An 8,694-nucleotide genomic window follows, 5' to 3' on the forward strand; every position below is an offset into this window, starting at 1 on the left:
CACCTTATCTTGATCGAAGTTAAGGAGAAAGAAGGGTTAGTTCCTCTGAGTTACGTCAAAAAGTTATAATTCACCTAATTATTAATCATGAAAGTTTTTTGTTGTTGTTGTTTCAGAGCAAAATCACATTGTTCCATCTGCTGTGTTATTTGTTAATAAGTCAGAATTTTAGTGTTGTAACTCCGTAAACTTACCTCTGTCCCACTGAAAACTTATGAAATTTACTGTTAAAACTTAAAGTTAACGTAAACCTGTTTAGAACTTAGCTTGTAAATATCATATATTTAATGTTAAATTTAAATAGCCTATTATTCGAACATGTGCCTACGCACTGACCACCGAGATCACCATCGCTTTTATAGTTTGAATCAAGTATAGAGTATCAGAAACCTATTTATAGCGTTATAAAATCAAAACATAAATGACAGTATTTAGAAGTTGTAAAACTTAAATCTTGGGAAGTTCGTTCAATTTTCGAAACTTCTGTCCGTGAAAATTTCAAAGTAACTCCCTTTAACCATCAAAACAAGCAATAAAACCTTATACTGACTATAGCCTGTGCTCTGACTAATAGCAATACATGCTGACAGACTGTGACAGTGATACAGTTAAGCTACAATACACGTGTCAGCCACTAGTAATTATTAAACAAGAAGCATTGTAAATGTTACAACATTTCACTTTCTTGCCCGAAATCTCGAGTACTTTTAAGCTTTAAAGCTTCTAAGTTGATTTCAACATCTATAAAAAAAATATTTTGCAATCATATGTGGTACTTTCTTCATTATGGAACTTTATAAGCTTGCCTAGTACTAGAACTCGCTGTAAAACATGTTGTAAAAGTAGAAGTAGCCCTATGAAGCAAATTGGTATGAGTTCCATATAAGAGTAGCACTTTTCGAATAAAGTTATTCGATTTTTGCTATATGACTTTAATTAAGGATGTTAATAAGTAGCTTAACTACATGGCACTTCTGTTACTGTTAATTTTTATAGAAGGTGAATAAGTGTGAAGATTAGCTTTATTCAGAAAAAAGCTCAAATACAAGTTTTTGAGAACAGGCTTTGATTTTAGTGTTTTGTTGAATTTCACGCAAGGCTACCTGAGAGCTATCTGCGTAAGCCATCCGTAATTTTGAAGCGATAGACTAGAGGGAAGGAAACTAATCGTGGTATGAAGACATACCATGCCTCTTACCATCTATCATAGCTTTATTATCATTAACCAAGTTCGTGCTGTGATGGTGGCAACACGTGGTCCACTGTAGTTAATATAATATTGTTCTAGCTACCTCAGCCCTTTGTTCTTTTGTTAGCTGGCTTCTTCTCGCAAGGATGCTGTTCGCTAAAAAAACAAAGCAAACTGATGTTTGAAATCCAGGCACACTTTCTTTGTACAGTTCAGTTTCAGTTTGTCTACAGGAAAGACCGTTTGATGTTGGAGTATTTAATCCGAAGAAAAAGTAAACCTCAAAACCAAGAATGCTTACTAGCCTAGAGTGAGGACTTTCTGTTGTCAGTGGGTACGCGTGCTAAGATTTCTTCCTATTTGTTGTTCGATTAAACCCATTTTATCCAACTTGTTTATTCATGCATCAAACTAACGAACACTCAGTTCAAACATCTCAGTCACAAGCAGCTATATCACTTTCCTAAAAAGACTTCGTTGTTATTATGGAAAATTCTAACTTTTATCAATAAATCGGTTTTAAAATGAAAATACTGTATAGTCAGCAGTACCACCCGCCAACTTTGGAACTACTCTTTACTAATGAAAGGTGGAGTTGAGTCAGTTGACCATCATATTATAACACCCCAGAACTGAAAGGGCAAGCACGTTTGATGATAGGATTCAAACCATCAGATCGCGAGTTGAGTGTTCTAATCATCAGACCAATGAAATTAGAGTACTTAGATATTTAGAAAGCTTTTGATGAGGTGCTTCAGGTAAGACACTAAGGAAGATTGCATCTGTTGGGCAGGAGATGAGCTAGTTAAGGGTTAAGTGCTGCAAAAGGGAGAATATTGAAATAAATGGGATAAAACAACAGCAAATTAATCTATAAAAATATAATTGGTAAGTCTTATGATTCATATGGCCTTTTGTCACCTTGACAAAAAAATAATTTTATTTGCGTTTTTTCACGGATATAACAAAATAAGGCAAACAAATTAAAGCTACTAAAATAAATGAGTTTAGGAGGACCTATAATTTGTACATGTGTTATGAATAGGTGCAAAATGATGTTTTATTCCAAGTTATTTGTAAAATAAGTGTGTCTCTTAACTTTCAATTCAAAACTTTTTGAAAATTTTAATTTAACTACTACTAGCGTTATGTAAGTTTTCACACAAAGATAATGCCATTTTGTTGAATTAAAAGGTTGGGTTTGTTTTGTTTTGGAATTTCACACAAAGCTACTCGAGGGCTATCTGTGCTAGCCATCCCTAATTTAGCAGTGTAAGACTAGAGGGAAGGCAGCTAGTCATCACCACCCACCGCCAACTCTTGAGCTACTCTTTTACCAACGAATAGTGGGATTGACCGTCACATTATACACCCTCACGGCTGGGAGGGCGAGCATGTTTAGCGTTAAAAGGTTGGGAATGAATGTGTAAAGAACATACAATTAAAAATCCTTTCTAATGTTAAAAAGGAAATTGCAGGGTATGAAAAGTGCTGAAAGCACTCGAACACCAATTACGATAATTAAACAAAATGTCAGGCTTTCAGTATTATAAAACTTACTATAAAGATAAAAGTTTACTGGTTCTTTTTTTTTTCTGAAGAAGAGTTTAAACAACTACGGTTCAGTAGCGTAGAAGTTTAGATCTAAATTTGTTCTTTCATCGTAATGTTACTTCTCTCTTGGTGAAGAACATATCTTTGAATTATTTATAACGCATTATAACGTCGCTACAGTTGAAGGGTTGAGCATGATTACGAGTCGAGTGCATTAACTACTTGGTCATTCCGGTTCTTAATTCAATTTTACTAACAACAAAAATAATAAACTGCACCAAAAACAATAGCTGTGCTTTGTTATTCTGTTGGGTGAGTTATACACCATTCACTCACTGATGAACTTAAACAAATGCCTAACATTTACCTCAATTGTAGAAAAAAGTCAAATGTTGCCCGCAGAAACGAAAGTGAAAAGTTTCAAAGTTCTCGGAAAATAAAACTACATATGATACAAACCTGTTACTGGCAATCGAAAGTCAGAGTTCTCACTTGGAAGTGAAAGTTTAAAAACACTGTGTGTAAATCTAGTGAAAGTCTGATGTAATCTTTGTAATTAATATCTACGCCCCTGCCCTTGAGTATCTTACATAATAAAATAGTGATAAGTGCTCAATAGGTTAATGCGTTGCAAATATAACAGGCAAGTACACCAGCAATTACTGCATGTTTTGCCAACAAGTTTTTTTGTTTGTTTTTTCGCGCAAAGCTACACGTGGGCTATCTGCGCTAGTTGTCTCTAATTTAGCAGTGTAAGACTAGAGGGAAGGCAGCTGGTTATCACCACCCACCACCAACTCTTGGGTTACTCTTTTACCAACGAATAGTAGGATTGATCGTAACATTATAACGCCCCCACGGCTAAAAGGGGCGAGCATATTTGGTTCGACGGGTATTCGACATCCGACCCTCGGATTACAAATCGAACGCCTTAATCCATCTGGCCATGACGACAAGAATAGCTTGTTGTGCTAATTAACAAGCACGTTTTATTTCTGTAAGAGAAAGAGACAATACGATGGACAATTTACATTTGACCCAACTAGCATTAAGTAAAAGTTAAAAACCCTCTTGAGCAATACCATGATCCAGCATTAAGTATTATAATAAAAAGAAATTTAGTACTAATCTTATGAAAATTAACGTTTAATTAAAAGAAATGGAAAACATGTAGCACAATCTGGTACTACAAGGCTAGTAGTCTTGAAATTTGAGGGCAAATAACTCGGGTTTAATACAACTAGACAGCTTTTCAATTTTTATCTCCTATTATGACTTTATGCAGTCAAATGTTACACACACAACTTAAATTGCAATTCCCTTATATATCTATAAATCTCAGGCAGACTTAACAAGAATATACCTTTTGATAACCCACACAGACAGATATAAAACTTGTACCTTCATGCAATCTTATAAGAGATAAAAGGTAACAAAAAACAGAATTTACAATATGTGCAATGCAATGCTACAAAATTGGAGACACTGTCTGCATTTATAAATATTACAAATTGTTTTGTATGTAAACATATGTGTTTTCTACATCCTTGTATTAATATAGAAATCCTTATAAACTTGTTATTTATGTGGGGCTGTAGTTTCCATGTGGCATCTTGGTCAAGAAGGTAGTTAAGTTACTTTGGTCTTCTGTGTGTTTGTGTTTTCTTATAGCAAAGCCACAAAGGGCTATCTGCTTAGCCCACCGAGGGGAATTGAACCCCTGATTTTAGCATTGTAAATCCGGAGACATACCGCTGTACTAGCGGGAGCCTTTTAGTCTTCTCACCTCTCTTTCTGTGTCATTTACCTAATGCAGCACCTTTTTTTTTCCTATAGTAAGAGTAACTACTTGGTTACCTGTGGTATGTGAAGTTACTTGGGTTTTAATCAGGAATGACAAGTTGCATGTGTATCTCTAATCACTTAGGGTAAGTCTGACATTACAGAATTAAGTTATTTAAATAATGTGAACTTTTTTAAGTTGTGGATATGATCTCTACATAGTTAGTCTAGTTTGAGAATACAAGTTATTTGACCTATAACATCATGCAATGACCTGAAACATAACTCTCTTAAGTCAAAGTAACTATCTATTGTGACATGCAAGATACATATACACGTTTTCTACTTTAATAAAAAAAAATTACTTTTTGTGATTGTACATCTGTGTTCAGTTTCATCTTATTCCACAAAAGCTCAGAATTACCTTAAGCATCTGTCTCACAACATGCCATTCCATATTAGTGACACTCAACTGTTTATGCTTCTCTTTCACCAAGACTGATTTTAAGGGGAAAGAACAATCTTTCATTCTGGTGGCATCAGACATAGCAATTCTTCTTCAGTTTTAGGTTGTAGATAGATTCAAGTCATGGATTTTCACCACATCAATAAAAGTCTGAAATCCAAGATAGGACTTCTGCTAGACCTAACAGTTCCTTCATACATTCATCTCTCTCAACTTCCCCTCTTGGCTTTGGGTAGTTTTACTTCCCATATTTTAAGCAGAAAACATTACACCAGGGGTTCCCAACCTGTGGGTCGCGACAGGGGGTTCGCAAAGCCTTGGCAAGGGAGTCGCGTAGCCTTGTTAGAAGTAGCTTGGGATAACATTAATTTTATTTTATCAATTACATTTTCAAGTCGCGAGTGCCAAAAGGTTGGGAACCCCTGCATTACACTCTATTACACAAAAGCTCAGATAAAGTTAATACATATGTTAAAAAGACAAAGTTCTATATTAATATTCTGCCTGATAGCAGAGTTTCTTCTTACCTCTCCTAAGGTATTTCTGGTAAACTGATTTTGCTAGGTCTGCCATATAACATAAAGTTTGACAATACAGTTTATGCTAAATTTCACTAAAACTAACTGATTTTGTGTGAAGAAACAAGTAGACTGGACACAACTGTGACACATGAAGAAAACAATATTTATTAATATCACATACACACATGGTCTGTGTACTTATAGTGGTTACTGGAATCTTTACTGGTGTTTTGAATTTATCAGACTGACTGTACTCCTTCCAGACTTACTTCCATGCTGACCAATTCACTGACAATGACATCCCAGACTGCTTAAATTTAATGTGATTCAGTTGAATTAGTAATGTCAAACTTATCCAGATGAAGTGGTGCTACTCATGTGACTGGTTATTATCATTCCAACATATGGGAGATTGTAAACTGATGATATCACTTGGCCTAGGTTTGATTTTTTTTTTTTTTTTAATTTTGCAGAAAGCTACATAAGAGTTATTTGTGCTAGCCATCCCTAATTTAGCAGTGTAAGACTAGAGGGAAGACAGCTAGTCATCACCACCCACTGCCAATTCTTGGGATACTCTTTTACCAATGAATAGTGGGATTGACCATAACATTACAATGCCCTCCATAGCTGAAAGGGCAAGCATGTTTTGTGTGACAGAGATTCCAACCTGCAACCCTCTGATTATGAGTCAAGTGCCTTAACCACCTGAACTACCACTGAAAGACACCATTGTCACAATGCGCAGCATTACAAGTTATTCTCTCAGTGATAGAATCGGTGTAACTACAATAGAATGACAAAGGAATCAAAACAACAAAAAACAAAATCAATTTAATAACTTTTTGGCCATTATATGGTAAAGTTGTACAGATTTAATGTATAAAAATTTCTTTGTATAAAATAAGAAGGTAGAAAATATACAATAGGTATACATACTACATTACAAAGCTACAATTCATGAGGGTTGCTGTCAAATAGTTCATACTTGCATACATGAGGCTATCTTGTGAGCCTAATGAATGTATAACAAATAATGTTATGGTATCTATAAAAATTACTGATGCTTCTCGTATGATGACAAGCATGCAAACTCAGACTGTAACAGCATTTGGGAAGTATAGGCCTCCAAGTTAAGATAATTTAAATACTAATTTTTAGAGCAACCCTCTTAAAAAGACAGAATTCAATAAGTACTAGTAGTAACTATATAAACAAGTAATAGTATAATAATACTATAACAATACATCCAAGATCTGATTTTGAGTATAAATAAATGTGTTTATAGTCATTGAATACAAATAAAGAACTTCATTTTGTTCATTAATCCAAGCATGAACTCTGTCAAGCCTATGTGATTATTAAGGTATGTCTCAGATAAGGTAAGCAATGCCATAAACAATAGCAGCCCTGTTAATTTCAGTTTCACCTTTCAGTAAACAGTTTATAAATTCACACTTAGTGTATACTAACAGTTTTACACATATATGGTTCACACCTATTACCCTTCCAAGTTTCTCACTTTCTTATCTAACAGATTGTTTATGATAAACTTTTATCATCTCATTTACTATTAAAAAGATGTTAACTTTCTGAAAGAAAAAATTAACTCAAACTCAATAAACCTGCATATTTAGATGTATGCATATTTGTGTTCCAAATTAAGAATGACTCAAACACAGCTTACATTAAAATAAATCTTCATTTTTTTTTTCACCCTAAGGATTTTGTTATAGTTATATGTACAACTATCTTACTTGCACATGTACTAATACTCCTGGTGGAAAAAAATACCTTGACAACATCTATTAAATGATATAAAAACATTTAATAATGCATTTTGAATAGAAACCATTGCTTAAAATCGTTTCCTTTCCATTTTGAGGATTAGAAGACATTCTTCAGGAAAATTTACTGAAATACCATAGTTGTAAGCTGCTTAAAGATTTTGTATGTCACTTTCAGATATGTGCTACATAACCCATGTGAACTCATGTTTAAAAACTAGATATGGGATTTCAAAGAATACACATCTCACATACAAGTATCTTACACAACTTGTACCTAAAGTCTGAATTCAATTTCTCTGAAAAAGACCATCAATCACAGACACAGGAAATGAATAATTCACAATTGTTCGTAGTGTTTAAACTGACACACTTTAGATTTTGTTAAAGTAAATTTCTTTAGTTATTTTTCAAGGATGAAAAGTACTCAATAGCTTAATGTTCAAGTATTAGTTTGAAAGAAAACCATTTCAAAATTTCTTTCAAGTTTTACCAAGTAATAATCTAACAAGTTTCTTGTAATTTATTTCTCTAGTCAGCAGTTCAAAATATCATTTTAAAGCACAATTTCTATATGTATAACATTTGATGGCAGAGTAAACACAATAAATTGAATATCATGCATACTAAAGCACACACCTTCTTGCCTGTGTAATGTGTAATTCTATGCAACTTTTATAAATCCACATAAACCAACTTATAAACAAGACCTACTGCTGGGAAAATTTTCTTAAACTTAGATATGATGGAATAAAGGATATTCCTTGACACTGACAATATTGTTGAAGCACACGGAACAACTATACAGACTACCGACTTAATTATAAATAATAGCTGATCAAGAGGTTTGTATTTTACCTGTGTATATATTTTGGGATTCACATTTTGAGGTATAAAGTGTGTCTGAAAATTCAATATTATACCTTCAAAAAGACTAATATTTGTGATAAAAAAAATCTAAGATGCCTACTTGACTCCAATGCTTCAATGTTATTCAGCTTTAAACTGTAACTTATCATATTCAATTTTCTTTTTATCTAATCAGCTTGAGTTGCTTGACAAGTTTTTCAGATTACAACAAATTCTTCCCTATTTTGAAACTTTTTAAGTACTTAAATATTTTAAGATGGTTATCACAGCCCATATAATTTACAATTATGATAATATGATCAAGCTCAACAATTAATTTCTCAATTGACACATAGGTTTGAGCATGTCATATAATATGATTTTAAACATACAAAGCAGGAAATCGTATGACAATGGTGAAGCAGAATGTATCAGAAATACGTTTGATGTCCGTATGTACTGTGATACTACCAAAAACTGACCACTTTTGGGAATGGTCTGTAATAAACTCTCCAGCATAAAATATTTATAGACTCAGATTTATAA

This window comes from Tachypleus tridentatus, chromosome 11 (assembly GCF_004210375.1).
Source record: "Tachypleus tridentatus isolate NWPU-2018 chromosome 11, ASM421037v1, whole genome shotgun sequence".
NCBI classification, from domain to species: domain Eukaryota; kingdom Metazoa; phylum Arthropoda; class Merostomata; order Xiphosura; family Limulidae; genus Tachypleus; species Tachypleus tridentatus.